The sequence below is a fragment of the Macaca mulatta genome, chromosome 3, assembly GCF_049350105.2.
Source record: "Macaca mulatta isolate MMU2019108-1 chromosome 3, T2T-MMU8v2.0, whole genome shotgun sequence".
Lineage (NCBI taxonomy): Eukaryota > Metazoa > Chordata > Mammalia > Primates > Cercopithecidae > Macaca > Macaca mulatta.
The window spans coordinates 115,867,565-115,887,319 of NC_133408.1; the positions used below are offsets into that span (position 1 = coordinate 115,867,565).

The following is a 19,755-nucleotide window of genomic DNA, read 5'->3' on the forward strand; positions in this document are numbered from 1 at the left end:
ACATCTGATTACAAATATGTTTTGTTTCGCTTATTGATATTTTGTTTGTGTGTTTTATTTTTTCCTAATGCTAAATGCTGCATCCTGAAGACACTTATTTCCTATTACTGCCACAAATATCCAGTCTCAAAGATAGCTCTTTCCCTGGCACACTTTTTGACTTATAACAATTTCAAGTCACTTTAATAAAATTTCCCCTCTTCATGTCCTACCCCTACTAAAGGCAATTTCCTTTCCAGACTTGAAAATCAGTTCCTGGAATATAACTTTTTAATAAAAATCTTCCTTCCTCTGAAATATATCCTGTTTTCATGGCCTTCTTCATACAATGTTGACCTTAGGAATAGCAAACCAGAGTTATAAAAGTAGTGCATAATTAATTCACATGATGACATCGTCCTGGGCTCTTGTTTACAAGCATCATTTCAAAAAGTAGATGGTATAGAAACTATTAACTACCAGCAGAGGGCATAATTACCATGTTAAAGTAAGCATCATCCCTCTATTATGATTACAAACAGGTAATCATACAACCTTGCTGACTTTAGTTACATCAGAACTAAAATGTAAATAGACTACTACTTTGTAAAATAAGGTATGTTGTTCAAAGTGCTAAGTTCCTGGTTGGTGATACTAACCATTCAACAAATGTTAGCTGTTAATATTATTAAATATCTGTCCTCATATTGTGCTTACCACAGCAAGAAAATAACAATTCTATATAGAAATATTTTCAAGAAAAAGGCTAAATATAAGACTGTGATAGTATGGAAAATTTCAAAAATGAAAGAACTGGACTTACCTCCCACTGGCTACACCAATCATGGCTTTTAGAGATCACAGGGTCTTCCATGAAATGTATATGCACTAGCTATTGAAAGCAAATGTTGATGGCACCTGTCACTTTCTCCTGCCAGCTTCATTATTTCCCCACCCATCTTCTACACATCACTGCTGTCCAAAATGCAGCAATATTGGTCCTATCCATGTCTCTTCTAAAATTCTGGTTTTATGACCTACATAGCAATTTTGCCTGTGGTTTTTTGATCTTGGCTTTTCTTGTCAATAAACCCTGACTTTGCCCAGCAAATGGTATTTGTCTTGCCCTCTAGCCTCCTGAAGGCATTCCCATTTTTAGATACAGGTGAAGAAACTTCGGCTCCAATCCAAGCCCTAGATCAGTGTCATGACCATGGGGTGAATGAAAAATAAGTGGGATCTGCATAGTTTATAACTTAATGTCCTAAGTTACCTCTCGGAGACTAGGTTATATATATATTGTTTACATTTAAAAGGATCTGCTGAGTTTTCACATACTGTAGACGTATACAGAATTCTGCTTCTTAGTTAAAATAAAAGTTCAATCAATCTCAGTCTTACATTTTTCAAAAATTCTGTTTCCATTAATGTTTTATTATGAATGTGTTTCATTAAATAAACTTGCTGAATTAAAGACACTTGAGCAAATGAGGGAAAACAATGGCATATAAATAACCATTGAGATGATATATACATGCCAGATTATTAGTAATAATGTAATGTGACTAAAAATCTTCAAATGTATACTGACTATTGGGGTAATCTTTTTCATGACAGATGTCCCTTGCTTTTTGTCTATACTCTTACAAGCCATTATGAAAATGATATTTTAATATGCCCCAACACTTCTTATTCTAGCACAACAATGAGAATCCTTTTATGCTGCAAATATCTTCACCAAAATAACCAGTATTTGGGTATTCCTTTTCTATGGTCTTTTCTTTCAAATTTCCAGAGCAAACTAGTGCAATAAAAGGTAGAAGTCAAATATATGGAAATTCTACATAGCCAAAAAAACAAAAAACAAAAAAAAACAAAAACAAAAAACAACCAAAATCCCCCCCACACATATTGATTTAATTAAGGTTAATTTCTCTGAAAATAATACGAGAAATATTTCATTGTTAAAACTGCCCTTTCTTACAACAGCTACCTCAGAATGCATATATGCTATGAACATAATTTTTAAGCAATGCTTTTTGAATTTCACTTCTTAGATAAATACATAATTTATAAGCTATAATTTATCCCCATTGAATGTCCAAGTGCTTTATATATATATATATATATATATTTTTTTTTTTTTTTGCTGAGCTGTTTCAAATCACTCTGCCTTTGTCACATTCATAAAGGTGCAGCTGGCCATATGGGCTGTTGGCTAAATGATTCTGCAATGAGATTTGAATTTATCTAGAACTTGTTTCATTCTGAAATCCTAGATTCTGGCTCTCATTTGCCTCCCTATATATATCATTTAATTGAAGAAAAAGCTTGACTTTTCCAAGAACTATTCTAAAGGTATAATTGACAGTAAGCTACAATTTAGTTTGTATTTGCATTTGTGATTTTCCTGTCATATGTGGACTGTTTTGCATTTGCCATGATTGAATCTCATTTTGGAAGCAGAGTTTTAATGAAGAGCTCTTTCTCAGATATAGGAAATTTAATGGTGAGTTACACTGTCTTGAAGTTACTAATTCATAGTCTTGTTAGAGATTTGGGAAAGGCAGCAGCCAAATGAAGATAGATGGTTTTCAAATTAAGCAATGTTTGAAAGTTTTACAAAAATAACATATTTCTTTTCAAAGAAAAATAATATCTATCACGGGCACCGAATATTTATAATTCATTAAACTAATTTCAGCTTAGTCACCTTCCAATCAATATGTATTCTTCTAAATGCTCACATGATACTTGAGAATTGGCATACTTCCAGTAGAGAGTTTTTTGTGTTTGCTTTGAAAAATGTGGTAACAGAGTTTTCAGATTCTAAGTGATGGGATAATGTCCACAAATTAGTTGGCAAATTAGGATATACTTTAAATATTGATATTATGACCTGGTGTTTCCCATGCTAGAGAGCTGCTTGTTTGGTTCTTATTGGTTATAACTGTACAAATATTTAAAAATTTTAAACAAGTACATTGCCTTGTTCTACATGCCAGTGATGAGGCTAAGTACTTTGTAGATCACTTAAAGGAGACTGAATCTGTTTTCATATTTTCAGTTGAAAATATTTTTGTTTGCAATTTTTCCACTACCCTGGCTTTGCTATTGAAGTTTTGCAGAGAGAATTGGCTTTAAAGAGTGAAGCCTCTATTGGTCCAAATTAATCTGCTGGATCAGTTTAATTCCTTGAAAAGCACTCAAAATATTTTTCAGCTTTCCGTAAAGAACTGACCAAAAATTTCACTGACATTCTGTTTTGTTGTTATTATGTGGTCACAGGAAATAAAAGGAGGAGTCTATATGGTTTTAAAAGACACCCTGGTCACATATTGGTTTACTGTCTCATTGCTGAGGCCAGACACCAGGCACTGGAGAAACTGCATTTTGAAGGCCATGAACCGTGTCTTCATTTTTCTAAAGGATCAATGTAGTCTTACTTTTATTTGAGTTTATTTCAGTGTTCTAATAGGTTGTCTTTATGGATTTTGATCTCAAAGACAGACTTGTAAAATTTAGTCCCTGAGTTGTCTTCCCAAGTTTTTAGAATAACAACATTAAGTATCAGGTGGATGAAAAATCCAAATAGAGTGATCATCAGGCTCATATTCCAAGTTGTCAAAATTATTCCCAAAATTATTTCACTTAATTTTTTGAATTTTCTGTTATTTATAGAAAAAAGTTATCTCTGTTGCAGAGATAGGAAACTAGTCTCGAGATGTTAGGTAACTTACCTAAATTTAATCAGAAAATACATGACAGAAGCAGAAATGTTTTGATCTCCATATACGCAAATGGATACTTCTTAGAGATATGTTAAATTGCACTCATGAAGTTAGTCTCTGAAAAAAAGTAGGCGTATAAATTAAATTATAAAATTTAAGGATACTTGATAATTATACTTTGATTTGACAATAATTTATCAGTTTATTTGCCATAATATCAGAAAAGAGTAGTTTTATTCTTAAAATATTCAAGAAATTATTCTACACACTACTATCATTTAATTCTTACCGCAAAATTACAGTATTATCTGATTTGCAGAAGATAATGAAGTACAGAGAATGAAGCTGAAGGAGAGTGCAAATACAAATTTGAATACAGGTGGTCTGACTCTATCCAGAACCCACGATGTTGACTAAAATACTATAGTATATTGGATTGAAATACTTTGCTCCATCAAAATAGTTTTAAAAGTGTAAAATCAATGGAAAAAAAATCACAATTTAATGGCCATAATCTTTTCCTTCCCTATACACAGAAATAGGAAAAAATAAATTTAATACATTGTCTAGGAGATTATTCACAGAATGATGAAACTATAAAATATTGACCTTGTATTGTTAGCATATCCGACTGCACCTAGATGCTACAGAACTAAGGCACCAAACAGCAAATGAAACCTATTAGATATTCAATAAATATTGTTGAATGAATAGTGTGTGGAAAATGAGATACGACTAAATTCATATGAACTTACAGGACTTATATGAATTATAGAACTTTATATGAACCATAGAGCTTCTAGGACTCATACAAATTTTAATGCTAGAAGGAATGGAGTTATAGTCCACCACAACTATTCCTATTCAATAGAGAAAGCTATGTTGGAATCTTAAAGGTTAAGTAACTTATTCAAGATTATTTAAGTCAATCCTGGCTGAACTTGTATAGGCAACTTGAATTTTCTGGGGTTACATTTCCTTCTAGGCAAAACAAATGTGTAGAAGAAAATCATGAAAATTTAGTTTTGATTTTGTCAGCATTTTCAGATTCATCTGCTAAGACCTTGAATCAGTGGAGATACCTTTTCATGAGCTATATCTCATCTAGGAGAGGTAAAAAATAGGATTTCATGATTTAGTGATGACTGTATTGGCTATATCTCTTTATGAGTCAACCCCTTTCTCAACTCCTTCCAACCCAGCTGATAGCATAATGTCTACTGAAATTCAACTTTAGAGGCCTCATTATGTGCAAATTATAATTTGGATCTTAGGCAATCAGTGAATGATGGCATAGAGAAAAGCTTAGTTTCAAAAATTCATCTTTTTTATTCCTTTGGACAGTTTAATCCAAGAAAAAATTAAGAATGCAATACTTTTGAAAGTCACAAAAAGATTCAAAATATAAATTAGTTGCTATGAACTAATCGAAGAGGGCAGATATTTACCTAAGATGATAGAATAGAGGCAAATTTAGGGGAGGAGCATTTAAATTAAAAAAAAATTTTATTGCAACTGAGTAAATGCTAAGTCACACGAAAGAAGCAGACAAAAGAAGAAAACTTTAATCCAAAGAATCAGAAAAAAGTATTTAGAATGCTGTACTAATAAAAGCACAACATGCATTCTATTCTATTATACCTCTGACCTGAAATAGACTGTAGCCCACTTGCAGATGTATGACATTCCATGACAGCATGCATGTAATCACAGAAAGTGACTGACAGCAGAATATATGGTAATAGCATAATATATAAATGTATACATTATACATTACACATACAGATTGAGACATTATAAGAAAATAAGCAAATAGGGTAGAATTAAATAATACATTTTCTACTAAAATAATGACGACAGAGAGTTTATTTAAATTCTTTGAATTTTCTGTTATTTGTAGACAGAAGTGTTATCTCTGTTGCAGAGATAGAAAACTAGTGGAGATGTTAGGTAACTTATGTAAATTTAATCAGAAAGTACATGACAGAAGTAGAAATGTTTTGATCTCCATATACACAAATGAATATTTTTTCGATGTATTGAGTCATATTTCCTCCATAATTGAGCCATCTCATATTTTGAAATATAAAAAGAATACAACTTCAAATCATGGTTCAGAACACAACTAAGGGCAATCCATTTTAAAAGTAATGAAAGGTTGCTGTTACTTAGCCCAATTTGAAAACCAAATTGCTTCAATAAGTTTGAATAAACATACAGTATTTAAGTATTTTTATAGTTATCCATCCCTTTTTCAGAGCTTATTTTCAATATCTATTTTTCAATATCCATTCCATATACAAGGTGGCCACATTCCAACATAAGATCGACCTTTACCTTTGTATTTCTTCTAGAGACACTCCAGATTCAAAATAGTAAGAGAAACATACAACAATTTGTTGGAGAAATATATGTCCATTGTCATTTTTCTGGTTTTCTCACGGACATATTCTTTTTTTTTTTTTTTTTTTTGAGATGAAGTTTTGCTCTTATTGCCCAGGCTAGAGTGCAGTGGCACAATCTGGGGTCACTGCAACCTCTGCCTTCCGGTTTCATGTGATTCTCCTGCCTCAGCTTCCCAAGTCACTGGGGTTACAGGTGCCCGCCACCACGCTCAGCTTTCTTTTGTTTTTGTATTTTTAGTAGAGACGGTGTTTCACCATGTTGATCAGGCTGGTCTCGAACTGCTGACTTCATGATCCACCCGCCTCGACCTCCCAAAATGCTGGGATTACAGGCGTAAGCCACCGCACCTGGCATGAGATATTCTTAAAATGAAAGATTTTAGCAGCTAGAAACCAATCAGCAATGAGTTAAAACACCAACACCATTTCTCTTCTTTAGCTTTAGTATGATAATTTGGACTATGCATAATATGAGATCGACTTCTGTTCTTTGTCTTTGAGAAATTTCAAAGCCTTAAGTAAAGTGTGTTTTTCCTTATCTCAAATCTAACTGATGTTGTCTCGAGAAAACCTTTGTAGAAAATGAAAAGCTCCATGCCCAACTCTGGTGACATTTCAGAACTGATGAGTAGAAGTTGCAGTATATGAAACTTTTAGTTCATATGATAATCCGTCCATCCACAAGTGGAGAAAAAGTGGTACCACCCTTCCTTGATTTGCATACAGATTTGGTCAAGCAGGACTTCTGTGTTACATCAGAGGGAAATTAATCAGGTTACATTCATAGCACTGTGCATAAATTGATCTTTTTCTCAGAAAATGTCCACATACAAATGCCAGCATTTATAAGGGACATATTTCTTCTGAATTGAAAATATCAAGCTAGTATATTTATGACTGTGACATCTAAAAACTAGTGAATACAGTAGAAACGTTTCTTCTTCCAAGATGACACGCACAATACATTTTAGTGTGGTGTGCATCAAAATATGTGTACTTAGTACCATTCTGCCCCTTGGTAATACAATACGGATTCTAGGAAACAGACTCTGATTGACGTTCAATCATGAAGACTAGCTTTCTGGGACTGATATTTTTTTTCATTTGGATTAGATGCAGATTGCTTGTTTTAAACACATATATTCTGATTTTTCTAACATTTTATGGTTGCTGGTAATAGATAGAGGAAAATGAGTAAAAATCTTGAGAATTTCCTTGAAGTATTTCTGCTGTAGCAGCTCTCTTACAATTAAAAAGAGTATCTATCCATTCACCTTAAACTTTGCACAATAATATATTCATGATTGTTTGGTTACCTGTGATCAGTTGAATAAATGTTTTACTTCTTTTTTAACTTCTAGAAAAAAGTTGCAATTATCTGTTATATGAGAAAATTATTACCATAGTATCTGACTTCCTTTGTGACTGTCAGAGCCAGCATCTCTTACTGCTTTCTAGAGTGCAACCAGATTCCCCATCTCCCTCCTGTCTGCTTACCAGTCACTAGAATTGACAGATAACACAGGAATAAGGCTTCTCAGTATTTTGGCATGGTTAAAAGCACATTTTTTATTTTCCTAGCTGTCAATATTCCAAATAAAAACTAAAAATTTCAGTCAAGGCTAATCATAGTTCTAAGAATGTAATCCTTATAATTGATAAATATTTTTGGCTTAAATATAGATTAATAATAAATCTAGGTCTAGAATTACAGTTGTATAGACTTTCAATACTTTTACATTGTTTTTATTTAAAAAAAACAGTTGTCATAATCATTTTATACTTATTTACTATTTACTATAAAAGGGGTTCTATGTATATATGTCATACATTAATAGACAACCGACTTATTGATATAACTTATTTTTCTTTCCATTATAGAGTAAGTGTTTTCTCCCGGTGTAAAATATTCTACCAAAACCTTATCTCCAATGGGTAAATACGATTTCATAATATAGTTATACAATAATTAGTTTAATATTTTAAATTTGTTAGACATTCAAGTTGCTTCTTTTTGATTATTGAATATTAAGTAGAATATCTTTGCATACAAGTGTTTGATTGCATTTCTGATTATCTCCTAGACTGGGTTGGAGGAGTAAATCAAAGTACATAACTGTGTTTTAAGTTCAGGATATATACTGCTCCATTGTTTCAAGAGAAATTGTAACAGTTTATATCCCATTAGCAGAATATGAACATTTCTGTCTTACTCTACATCTAGCAGCATTTTGCGTAATCTTTCAAAGACATTTTCTAATTTGATAGAGAAAATGACACTCAATTTAATTTTATTTGCATTTTTATGGCAAACGTGGTTGAATTTTTTTAGATACATGTATTATCCACTGAAATTTTCTTTTTTGTGAATCATATCCTTATATCTGCTACCTGTTTTTTATTTTCAGTTTTTTTAAGAGATGGGGTGGATTTCATTATGTTGCCCAGGCAGAACTTGAACTCCTGGCCTCAAGCAATCCTTCTGTTTCAGTTTATCAAAGCACTGGGATTACAGGCATGGCCACCGTGCCTGACTACTTCTTTTGGTCTTTATGCTTTTAACAGTTTCCAAATTAGAAAGGCAAACTTAATTCTTTATATGTAACTAAATGTCACTGCATATTTATTTAGGGGAGGGTAAACTTGTTACACATTTTGTAAAAAGAAGTTCTAACAGGAATTCTTTAATTTAGCTATTATGCTTTGCTTTTTAATGTTGCAATACCTTTTAAAACACCATCTTCAGATGGAGCTCAGAATACATTGGAAATCACCTGGTAAGTATGAGAGGTACAATTGGTAAAGTACTCTGCCAAGGGTTTCAGCTCCTAGTTGCTTATCTGGGCTACATTGATAAAGAGCATCGTCGACTGAGGGTATAAACAGTGCTTCATTCAGTTACCTCATGTTTATTTCACTGTTTGTTAGTATCTCTATAAAGAATATGGATAAAAATATCTCTATAAAGAATATGGATAAAAAAGAAGATGAAATTACGATCAATTAGTTTTTACCCCCTGCACTATTGGTCCCCTGGGTAAGGAAATATATTAAAGTTAGTATCTAAAATAAGGCTTCATGAATTATGTATAGATTTCATAAAATTTCTCTCACATTAAATTGATAGTTTACAATAGCTAGGTGAAAAGAGTACATTTAATCAAATCTTTTTATAATGGAACAGTTTTTAAAATTTATTTTGAATTAAAAATGTATGTACACACACACACACACACACACACACCCCTCTTGTATAGGGTGCCTGTCTGTCTATAGTGTGTGTGTTATGAAGGGTGAAGGAAAGATTTATTCTGTAGAACTGCAAAGCTGAGACTCTAGATTCCAAGAAAAGACTCTCTTCTGGTGCCAGTGGTGAAAACCAGGCTTAGAATCAGTCACAATGATAAAATCAAAATCTTGGGAGGAAGTAGTTAAGTCATCTACATATATATGAATAGAAATGGAGTGAGAAAAATATCTTATATGCAAAACATGTTACAAATCTATTTTTCAAAAATTTCCAAATATACTCCTGCTTTTCTGTGGATTTCATTAACACGAAAGTACATTAATAAGAAACTCTTCTCTGTCTGAGCTTTTGAAACATCTCACATTAGGAACTTGCTGAATTAAGCCATCTGTGTATCTTCCACTTGCTCCAGGCAGTGGATTTATGAATAACTTATAGAGAAATTATAAGATGCTTTAGCTATTTCAAGTGATTTTAATTAGTCCTCTCACATAGCAGAGTTCAGAGGATTTTACAACATTAAAATCAATATTGTTCAACATGATTAAAAAAATGCTTTTTGTTTCCCAATAAATTTGCTTTGTAATCGTTTCTTCTTGGTTGAAGTGTATATATATTTTATGACAAGCAAATTTATCATTCAAACTTAAAAACAATCTCAAAACCACTGCTATTAATGTTAAATATCAAAGACTTTCTATTACTTTTCTGTAGATGTTTCAGTATCTTATGAGATTAATTAATTAATTAATTTATTTTTTTTTTTTGAGATGGAGTCTCGCTCTGTCGCCCAGGCTGGAGTGCAGTGGCCGGATCTCAGCTCACTGCAAGCTCTGCCTCCTGGGTTTATGCCATTCTCCTGCCTCAGCCTCCCGAGTAGCTGGGACTACAGGCGCCCGCCACCTCACCCGGCTAGTTTTTTTTTGTATTTTTTAGTAGAGACGGGGTTTCACCAGGTTAGCCAGGATGGTCTTGATCTCCTGACCTCGTGATCCGCCCGTCTCGCCCTCCCAAAGTGCTGGGATTACAGGCTTGAGCCATCGCGCCCGGCCATCAATAACTTTTTTAAAAAGCTCTTTTTTTTTTTTTTTAATCTCAAATGAATTATGCCTTTCCCTGAAAGTGAGTAATTGATGAACAAAACCACTTGGTAAGAATGATGTTACTAGCACAGAAGGGCCCGGAAGACCCAATAGGCTATTATGTTGTTCATAAACAAGAGGATTATTCTATCTTTGCACTCTGAACTCTGGATATTATAATTTAATTGCAAAAATTAATAATAATGGTGATATCAATAAAATACATTTTTGTTTTCTTAAGAAACTAAGTATATTACAACTCTGGATCAAATATCAAACTACTTGGAAGCCAAATGCAATCCCATGGGGAAGAAAATGAACACAGTGTCCTACACATTTAAGAATAGCAAATGGGCTGGGCACGATGGTTGACTCCTGTAATCTCAGCACTTTGGGAGGCTAAGACAGGTGGATCAGAAGGTCCAGAGATTGAGACCATTGTAGCTAACATGGTGAAACCCTGTCTCTACTAAAAATATAAAAAATTTGCTGGGTGTGGTGGCACGCACCTATAGTCCCAGCTACTCGGGAGGCTGAGACAGGAGAACTGCTTGAACCTGGAAGGTGGAGGTTGCGGTGAGCAGAGACACCACTGCACTCTAGCCTGGGCAACAGAGCGAGACTCTGTCTGAAAAAAAAAAACAACCCAAAAACAAATAAAGCAAAACAAAAACAACAATGAAAATGTGAAGAGAAATACCTTCCTAATTTAGGGAAATCAAAACACAACAGAGAAGGTTTACTGCATTAAAATGAATTTCTACAAGTCATATCTTAAAATATGAAATCCTGACTGCATATATTGATAGTTTTTCAACTGTCAGTTTTTAACAAGGTAAATATCAGTGGATACGAACAATTAATATGCCTAAAAGGAATGGCAAGCAAATAAGAAGAACTTTTTAGAAAGTGAGCAACAGAGTGATGAAATGTTAAGTGGAAAAAATGAGTATGGACTATATATATTAAGGCTCCTCTTTAGCAAATGACACATACAGCACAAGAACAAAAAAGCAGTGCTTATTTCTCATTTTTTAGAGTAGTCTATTATGTTAGGTTTAAAAAAATGAGCCAACCGTTTTGAGACTTCCTTTTATTTACTTGGAACAGATATTGCAATGCTTATTACAAATTATTTGAAACTAAGAGAAAAACATGTAGCTTTAGATTTTAGTAATTTTCAGAAACACTAAAATGAAAGAGTTCTATGTCTTCATTTAAGTATTTTCTGTGATACATGACTGGTTCCCAGTGAAGGAAGAGGGAAATCTACCTTGGGTGAAACAAATAAAATTATATATAAAGTTGACTCATCAATATAAAAAATTCATTTGAAGACAGACACTCAAACATGGTTTCCTGGGGCACTGGTGCCTTTCTTAGATTCTAGTGTTTTGCTTTCTTACACTCCAGCTGACAATGATGCCAGTTAGGTACTGAGGCCTTGTGGGTCACAGTCCATTTGAGATTCTGATGAACACTATGAACTACCTTCCTTTAAAAGTATTTTTCTTCAAAGAAAAGAATGGCTATAATTTCAGAGACTTCATAGAATCTGAGGTTGATTCATAAATTACAGAACCAAGATTAATATCTTTGTCCTAAGAAAAAAAATGATATACACATTAGGAGATCATAATAGTTAAATTTTAAAACAGCTGGAATTTTAACATATTGGAGGCATGGTAATAAAAAGATCTTTGGTTATTTACTCTATTTTAATCTATGAGTTTTACCTTTTCAAAAATTATCAATGATAAATAAAAACTCTTTTGGTCAGAACTACTTTTACTTATTTTCAAGGTTAATTTTAATTTTAAATAAATTTGTAAGACTTTAATTTAGTGTTAGTTGAGAGATGATCATAACATTTTCTTTGGTGAAGTCAAAGAAAGTCTTTGCTTTAAAAAGGAATCAAACTGGTTTTTATGGAATACCTTTTCAAGTCAATTTTTCCCAGAGTCAATCACACCACCATTTGCTTAGAAAAAACAGCTTTTTGGTGTCATATAATGCGGGTTTAGAACATGGATTCAGGTTCAAGAAGCACTTTGTCACAGATAATGTAATGTTCCCTTAGTTAAGGTGGTATTCGGACTTTTTTTTTTTTTCTGGTTTGAGTAACAGAGTAACAGGCTATTGATCTATTGGGATGAATTATCACTTAAACAAAAAGCAGGACGCCATGCCTATTTTGTGCGTTTCTATTTATATTCTTATTTTCATTTTTTGTATACATTTTATTGGAAATAAAACTTTCTAATAACAATGCTCTTTAGAATGCTTGAAAGTGCTTAAATGACATATTTATAAAGATAAAATAGTGCACTATGGTTTTCAATTCTATTTATTGAATCTTCATGTTGTCATAGAAGTAGTTTGTGTATACAGAATGGCCCGTATTTACATGGGGAGGCGTTGTAGTTCCTGCTGTGTGTGCTTACACATTAAACCATCATACTGTAGGTAAATGCAGGTTTTGTTCTATGTAAATAAGTGAGACGATGGGTCTTTTTACTAATCCATATTTCCATGTATTGTCTGGATTTTTACTGGTGACAGTGAATCTAGTTAATAGCCATAGTGCTCTATAGAAAAGCACATTGAAAAGCTAAAAACATCATATAAACATAAGGGAACATCATATGTGAGTTAACTATTATTATTGTTTGCTTTTATGATGTAAACAAATGATCAACATTTAAAACCATGATTGAATTTATTAGTGCAATTCACTAAAATAACTGAAATAGTCTTTGGCATGAAAAGACCTGCTCAGCTGGGTTAATCATGAAACTACATGGACGCTTTGTGCCACACAGCTCTGTTGATTTCCACGAAGAGCTATCAATTGTGGGTGAGAGAGGAATTCAGGGGATAAGTGTCTAGTAAAACAAAACATACCTCTCTAGGCAGAGATGGATTTACCAGGAAACCAATGAAGCACAAGCTTTGAGGCCTCTTACAACCTCCTACTGACCCCTTACTTCCAAGTCCTTGCAAGGGGCCTTAGGAATGTCTGTGAGTATTTGCTTTTGTAACATTCCCCAAAATACAGTGTTTTCTATGAAATCAGTTAAGACAGTTCTCTCCTCACTTTAGTTTCTTCATACTTTTCTCATGGGAAGTACACTATAGTAATCGGAGTGATTGCAGTCATTTTTGAGATCTGGCTAAAAGGAAGCTGAGCATGCATTGAGATTGAGTGTACTATGATATATTTATGTGGTTCACAGTCTCTTCCATGGATATTCCTATGTCATTACTAGCTTTCACTGTGTAGGAATGACTTTCTATTATCCTCCTTTCCAGTTTAGGTGTTGTCAGGTCACAAGGATGTCAACATCCGACTCAGAGGCATGTCACTGTATAAACATGTCCAACAGTATCAGACAGTGGAAACATATGTGTGATGATGAAAAACTTGGTCTTGAAATACACATACTCAAAAGCTAGTCTTTGGAAATTTGTCCATATCCTACAGCTTATAAAAGACAAAAACAGTAACCTTAAAAATTTACACAATAGTACTAGTGATGAGCTATGAAACTTAAATAAATTTTTCTAAATTATTGTTAATAAAAATTTTCTATCAACTATGCCAGAAGCCTGAATTTTATCTTCTTATTCTCTTTATAGAAAATGTTATAACACTTTTGTCATGTGAGGAGATACTCAAAAAGTATACAGCCAAAAAAACAGGAAAAAGTATTATAGAAGTGTGTATTAATAAAAATATACATTTTGCTTGTATTTTGTACCGTAGATATTTGTCAGCTTTTAAAATTATGCAATAGGTTGGGATTTTTCTCTTTCTAAATAATATTCACTATTGTATCTGATTCTGTATGAATAATTTTGCATTCTTTTTTATGAAGAGAGTCCAGATAATCTAAGCTTCGGACCTCATAAATCACGGCTTTGCCCCTTACTTGAGAACTTTGCAAAGAAGAATGCCAGCCAGTGAAAGTTCAGAGAGGAAGGAAGAAGAAACTGTCCAATGACCTTTTTTCTTATGGCTTTCTTTCTTTTTTTTTTTTTTTTTGAGACGGAGTCTCACTCTATCGCCCAGGCTGGAGTGCAGTGGCGTGATCTCAGCTCACTGCAAGCTCCGCCTCCCGGGTTCACCCCATTCTCCTGGCTCAGCCTCCGGAGTAGCTGGGACTACAGGCTCCCGCCACCTCGCCCGGCTAGTTTTTTCTATTTTTTTTTAGTAGAGACGGGGTTTCACCCTGTTAGCCAGGATGGTCTCGATCTCCTGACCTCGTGATCCGCCCGACTCGGCCTCCCAAAGTGCTGGGATTACAGGCCTGAGCCACTGCGCCCGGCCTTTCTTATGGCTTTCTAACTTGATTCTTGACAGGGTCACCAAGGTCAGCCTGCAGGGGAATAGGTTTCTTTCTCTTTATTTAAATATCTACATCTCCCCTACAGAAGTGCATCAAAATTGTTTCAATCAGTCATCTTTATTGTAAGATTATTAGTAGTTTTAAAAATATATATTCTTTTGACATAATTTTTCTACGTTGAAAAATATTGCTTTTAGTTAAAAAAATTAAAGTTATTATTTTAAAGAACTTGGCTCAAACATGGACAAGGTGAGAGTGGTTCCCATTAGCACAGTTCAAATAGATTTTAAGTTTATATTATTGCCTTTTTACTACAGGAGAGGCCCTAGAATTACCCACATAATTAATTACAATTTTAGTTTTTAAATGCTTGAAAAAATAAGAGGAAAGTGAACAAAAATCATATGATAGATGCTAAATATTCAAGCTTATAGAACATCCTTTTCTGAGGGAAGCACAACCTATTTATTGCAAGCTATTAATATCTTGCATCTCCTATCCTGTCAGAGTAATCTGTGGAGAGACATTTGATTATCTCTGGAATCCGCCCTTCCTCACTTCCTTCTCTGGCCCCTCCTTGTCCACACGGGCCTCTGTAGAAACCAGTGAGGGATGACTGGGGATAAAGGCTTGTCTCTGGAGAGGGCTGCCAACCTCACCTTGCTCCAGATGTCCACAAAACACAACCAACCTTCCAGACACAACTCCTGACTCCATCTCTTTTTCTTGTTTTCTCTCTTTACAGGCACACTGGTATTTTTTCACAGGGAGATAATTCTCATTCACGTCTAGGAAGAAAATTTCACTCTCAAAACTGTTGGTGAGAGACTCCTTTAAGAGAGTTTCTCTGTTCTTGTGGAGATGATTTAGTAAGGCGGTGCTGGAGTTCAAACGGAGTCTGCACAGGTCTACCTTGCCTCACTTTTAAGCTTTTAGGAAGAGAGCTTTTAGAAAGAGAAAAGTGCGTTCCAAAAGGGAACTCTGGAAAGAGGAAGAAGGAACAGGGCTGAAACTTTGAGAGAAAATGGAAGGAGTTGGAAGATGGAGGGAGGAACCAAAATAACTAATAAGAATTTCTGGAGCTGGGTGCAGTGGCTCACACTTGTAATCTCAGCACTTTGGGAGGCTGAAGTTGTGGATCACTTGAGTTCAAGAATTCCAGAGCAGTCTGGGCAATGTGGTAAGATCCCGTCTCTACCAAAAATACAAACATTAGCTGGGCATGGTGGTGCCTGTAGTCCCAGCTACACGAGAGGCTGAAGCAGAAAGGTCCCTTGAGCCCAGAGGTTGAGGCTGCAGTGGGCTGTAATCAGGCTACTGTGCTCGAGCCTGGATGACCAAGTGAGACTATCTCAAAAAAAAAAAAAAAGAATTTATTAGTTTCTTCTTATGAAATATACAATATAGGCCCCCTCTTTTTGCTCCTGTGTGAGAATGTTAAGAAAAGTCTTTGGCTTGATGTGCAAACCTGATTCCTCTGGATTCCTTTTGGGAGAGAGGTTAGAACAAGAACTGAGGCCTGGTTCCAGTAAGTGCCTGGATGCAGGACAGCAGGGGAGCTGACATCCTGGATATGCAAGATAACAGTGTGGAAATAAAGGAGTGAAGACAATTAATAAAACATGGAATGTTTTAATAAGACTGCAAGGAAGAGTACAGAGAAATACGGAAAATACAAAGGTAGCTGTTTTATTGTAGCATGGACATGGACATTATGGCCGGCAATTTAGTGGTTTTAAGCTCTTTATGTTGTTTGCTTGTGGTATATATTTGACAAGTAATTTCCATTTTCCAAGTCATTTGTTCATCTGTAAAATGAGGACACTAATTCATATAACTTCCCTGGATAGGTTTCTATTTTTGGTGAGAATTGCTTTTTTCTTTTCATGTAGTATATATTTTATTAGTTTGTACTAATACATTCTCATATTACAAAGGCAATTTAGTGGAGGAATCTTCCTTCTGATATTTGAATCGTGTGAAATAACACAAACAGAACTATACATTCAAAAAAATTCTCTTTTACATAGCAAAAAAAGACAAGTTAAACAACAAAAAACTTTTCCTTTCTCACAGGTGGACATTGAAGTGGACCTAATTTGGTTTTCCTATTAAAAGCCCCCACAAACAAAAGTAATTTTAAACCTATTTAAAATGAATAAAAATTTGGTTTACTAAATTACTGGTCTCCAGCACCATTTTCTGTTTTCGGTTGTTTGGATGCAGGTTCTTCTTTGTCTGTTTCTTCTCTTGCTCTTTTCATAGGTCCAGCTGCACCATTTTCATCATGTGCATCATCACTAGCAAACTTTGTTTTCTTGCTCTGAAACTGTAGTTTTTCTTTACCAGACCCAACCTGGGCAGCTTTATTACCCTTTCCTTTTCCTTTAAATCTGCAACCTTTTGACTTCCATTTGTTTAGGGATTCCTGTTGGTCTTCTATTATTTTTTTCAGTGCTTCTTTTGCCACCTCTCCTTCTAGTACTTCCCAAGTCACTTCTCTGTTCCTTAATTGTAGGTTACCATTATTTGCATCTTTGGCTTTACCCAATGTTTCCTTGGCTTTTTCCTTGAATAGAATTATCCCCTTTTTTGCTCCTCTAATGAAGTCTATCCATTTTATTTCACCATGATTTGAGAAAAGGATGTGTAAATCTTCTCTACAGGTCTGATCATCTAAATCACCCGAAAATTTCAGCAAGCATCCAATCTTTTGGAGATTTCATTTCAGCATCTTCTAACTTTTGTTTTGCTTCTTGCTCTTGTTTAGCTCTTAATTTAGCTTCCACTTTATTTTGTTTTCTTTCTTCTTCTTCTTCTTTTTTTTTTTTTTTTGGCAAAGTGATCGTCCTTGGAAAGTATTATCAGGTCTGTGTCTTTGTACTTCTGGCCAGGGGTCTCTACAAACTTCTTAGCAGATTCAATGCTATCAAACACAACAAAAATTGATCCTTAAATGCTTTATGCACTGTTCTTCTCATCTGAATATTTAGTACTTGACCTTTATCTTCTAACCATTCTTTCATGTCATCAAGATTTGCATCAGTTGGGAAGCCTTTAATATAAACAGATCTGTTTTTTACATCATTTTAATACTCATCAGCCCCTTCAGGTAGGGGTTTGCTTGGAGACCTTCTGATTTTAGCTTTATCTTCACTGATTTCCACGAGTTCTGCCTTGGATTTGCTCAACGCTTCCACAATTACGTTAAAGTCTGTTGTTAGACGATTCAACCTATTGAATTTTATCATTATCTCCAAAGGTACCCAGACTTCATCCAGTTATATCTTTTCCTTTAAAAACTTGTCCCGTGGCAACCCGAAGTCTCCAAAATAATACTCAATTTGTTGACAGATTTTGGCCTCCAGGGCAGCCATCTTTTCATTATCACCGTTTTCAGGGATTGTGGCTGAGAGACGGCCACAAGCCTTCGGTGAGACTAGAACGCGGTGGAGGTAAAAAACCGAAAGGACGTAATGGGGATGGGGGCAGTCATAGTCCCTTCTCAAAGCAACCGCAGAACTGCCTGGGCACCAGCCACGTGCGGAGAACCCCAGGCTGCCGCATTCCTCGCAGGGGCAGCCTCGTCGCGGCCCGCTCCCCCTCCGCTATGCCGCCTCCGGCTGCGGCCCACGCTGTGCTCAGCCTGAACGTGAGGAAGGCGAGGGGCTAACGGACACCGCGAGAGACAGTAAGGAACGGAAACGTGCCATTGCGCACCAGCAAAGCAGGCCCTTTTGTAGCTTCTCTTTGGTGAGAATTTTTAACAAATGGTATGAAAGTGCATTATTGGAATACTTGGACCCTTATTTCTATATGGCCACTGTGGTCTCTGATACAAGGTAAGGTAATGCTTATTTCTATTATAATTACTGCAGCTCTAAACCCCACTGGAAATCAGCCCTCAGCATTCTCCTAGCTTTTTCAATGTTCCAGGTCATTGCCTCATGTTTAATCCAGAGCAATGCCCACAGCTATTCTTCTAGAGACACCACTGCTGATGGCCTCATAGACCCCCGTATAGGGAGGACTCTGAGTTCTCATATTTTTCACAGCACAGCTGAGAAGGAGCTGTGACTTTTAACATCTAGAATTTGTTGGAGTGTTAGATTAAAACAGAAACACAACTTAGAGGGCGAATTCCACCTGCCTCAGTTTTCAGAAGCAGGTTGTCTACCTAGCTATTCGCCATTCTCTGAGACAGAAGGCAGTTCACCCACCACTGAATGCTCCAGGCATTTTCTCACCTCAGAGGCTAGGCCTGATTCCCTCCTATTCCCCAAGGATAAAGCAAGCGCTTATCTCTCAAGGCCAAAACCTTGCTCATTTCCCATCTCACACTTACATTCTTAATGGGTTTCTTTCTCTCTTTTTTTTTTTTTGAGATGGAGTCTCACTTTGTCCCCCAGGCTGGAGTGCAGTGGTGCCATCTCAGTTCACTGCAACCTCTGTCTCCTGGGGTCAAGCGATTCTCCTGTCTCAGCCTCCCAAGTAGCTGGGATTACAGGAGTGCCCCACCACGCCCAGCTAATTTTCATATTTTTGGTAGAGACAAGGTTTCGCCATGTTGAACAGGCTGGTCTCAAACTCAAGTGATCCGCCTGCCTTGGCCTCCCAAAGTGGTGGGATTACAAGCATGAGCCACCACACCTGGCCCTTTACTGGGTTTCTTAACAGTAAAAACACATGCCTTTTCTTCAGGTGGGTACCTCTACCACCACCACAGGGAAGAATCTGCTCTGTGGCCCCGAAAAGACTGTCAAAGTATATGGTATACATTTGACTAAGCCTGGCTTATGTGTACTCAAATACATACACACACACGCACAATGATTAATGTAGCATGCCCAGTCCAGCCTGCATTGTCTGCTGTTTCAAGTCCAGTTCTGCCACTGCTGAACTATTTTTCCTCCAGTCTAGGCTGGAGGAAAGATGGCTCCTGATAGATTATGAGAAATG

The 19,755-nt window shown here is 35.5% G+C and overlaps 1 protein-coding gene and 1 pseudogene across 1 annotated transcript in view; both read right to left on the reverse strand.

Moving 5' to 3' along the window:
• C3H7orf78 (chromosome 3 C7orf78 homolog) overlaps positions 1 to 6,712 on the reverse strand; it is a 77,593-nt gene extending 70,881 nt beyond the window's left edge. Inside the window, exons 1-2 of the mRNA XM_077998052.1 lie at positions 6,048 to 6,712; positions 3,720 to 3,827 (exon numbers count right to left, since the gene is read on the reverse strand). The gene's annotated coding sequence lies outside the window, so the exon portion shown is untranslated. The remainder of the gene's footprint in view (positions 1 to 3,719; positions 3,828 to 6,047) is intronic.
• Positions 6,713 to 16,975: 10,263 nt separating this feature from the next.
• On the reverse strand, positions 16,976 to 18,056 carry LOC106997527 (lupus La protein pseudogene; annotated as a pseudogene).
• Positions 18,057 to 19,755: the final 1,699 nt, after the last annotated feature.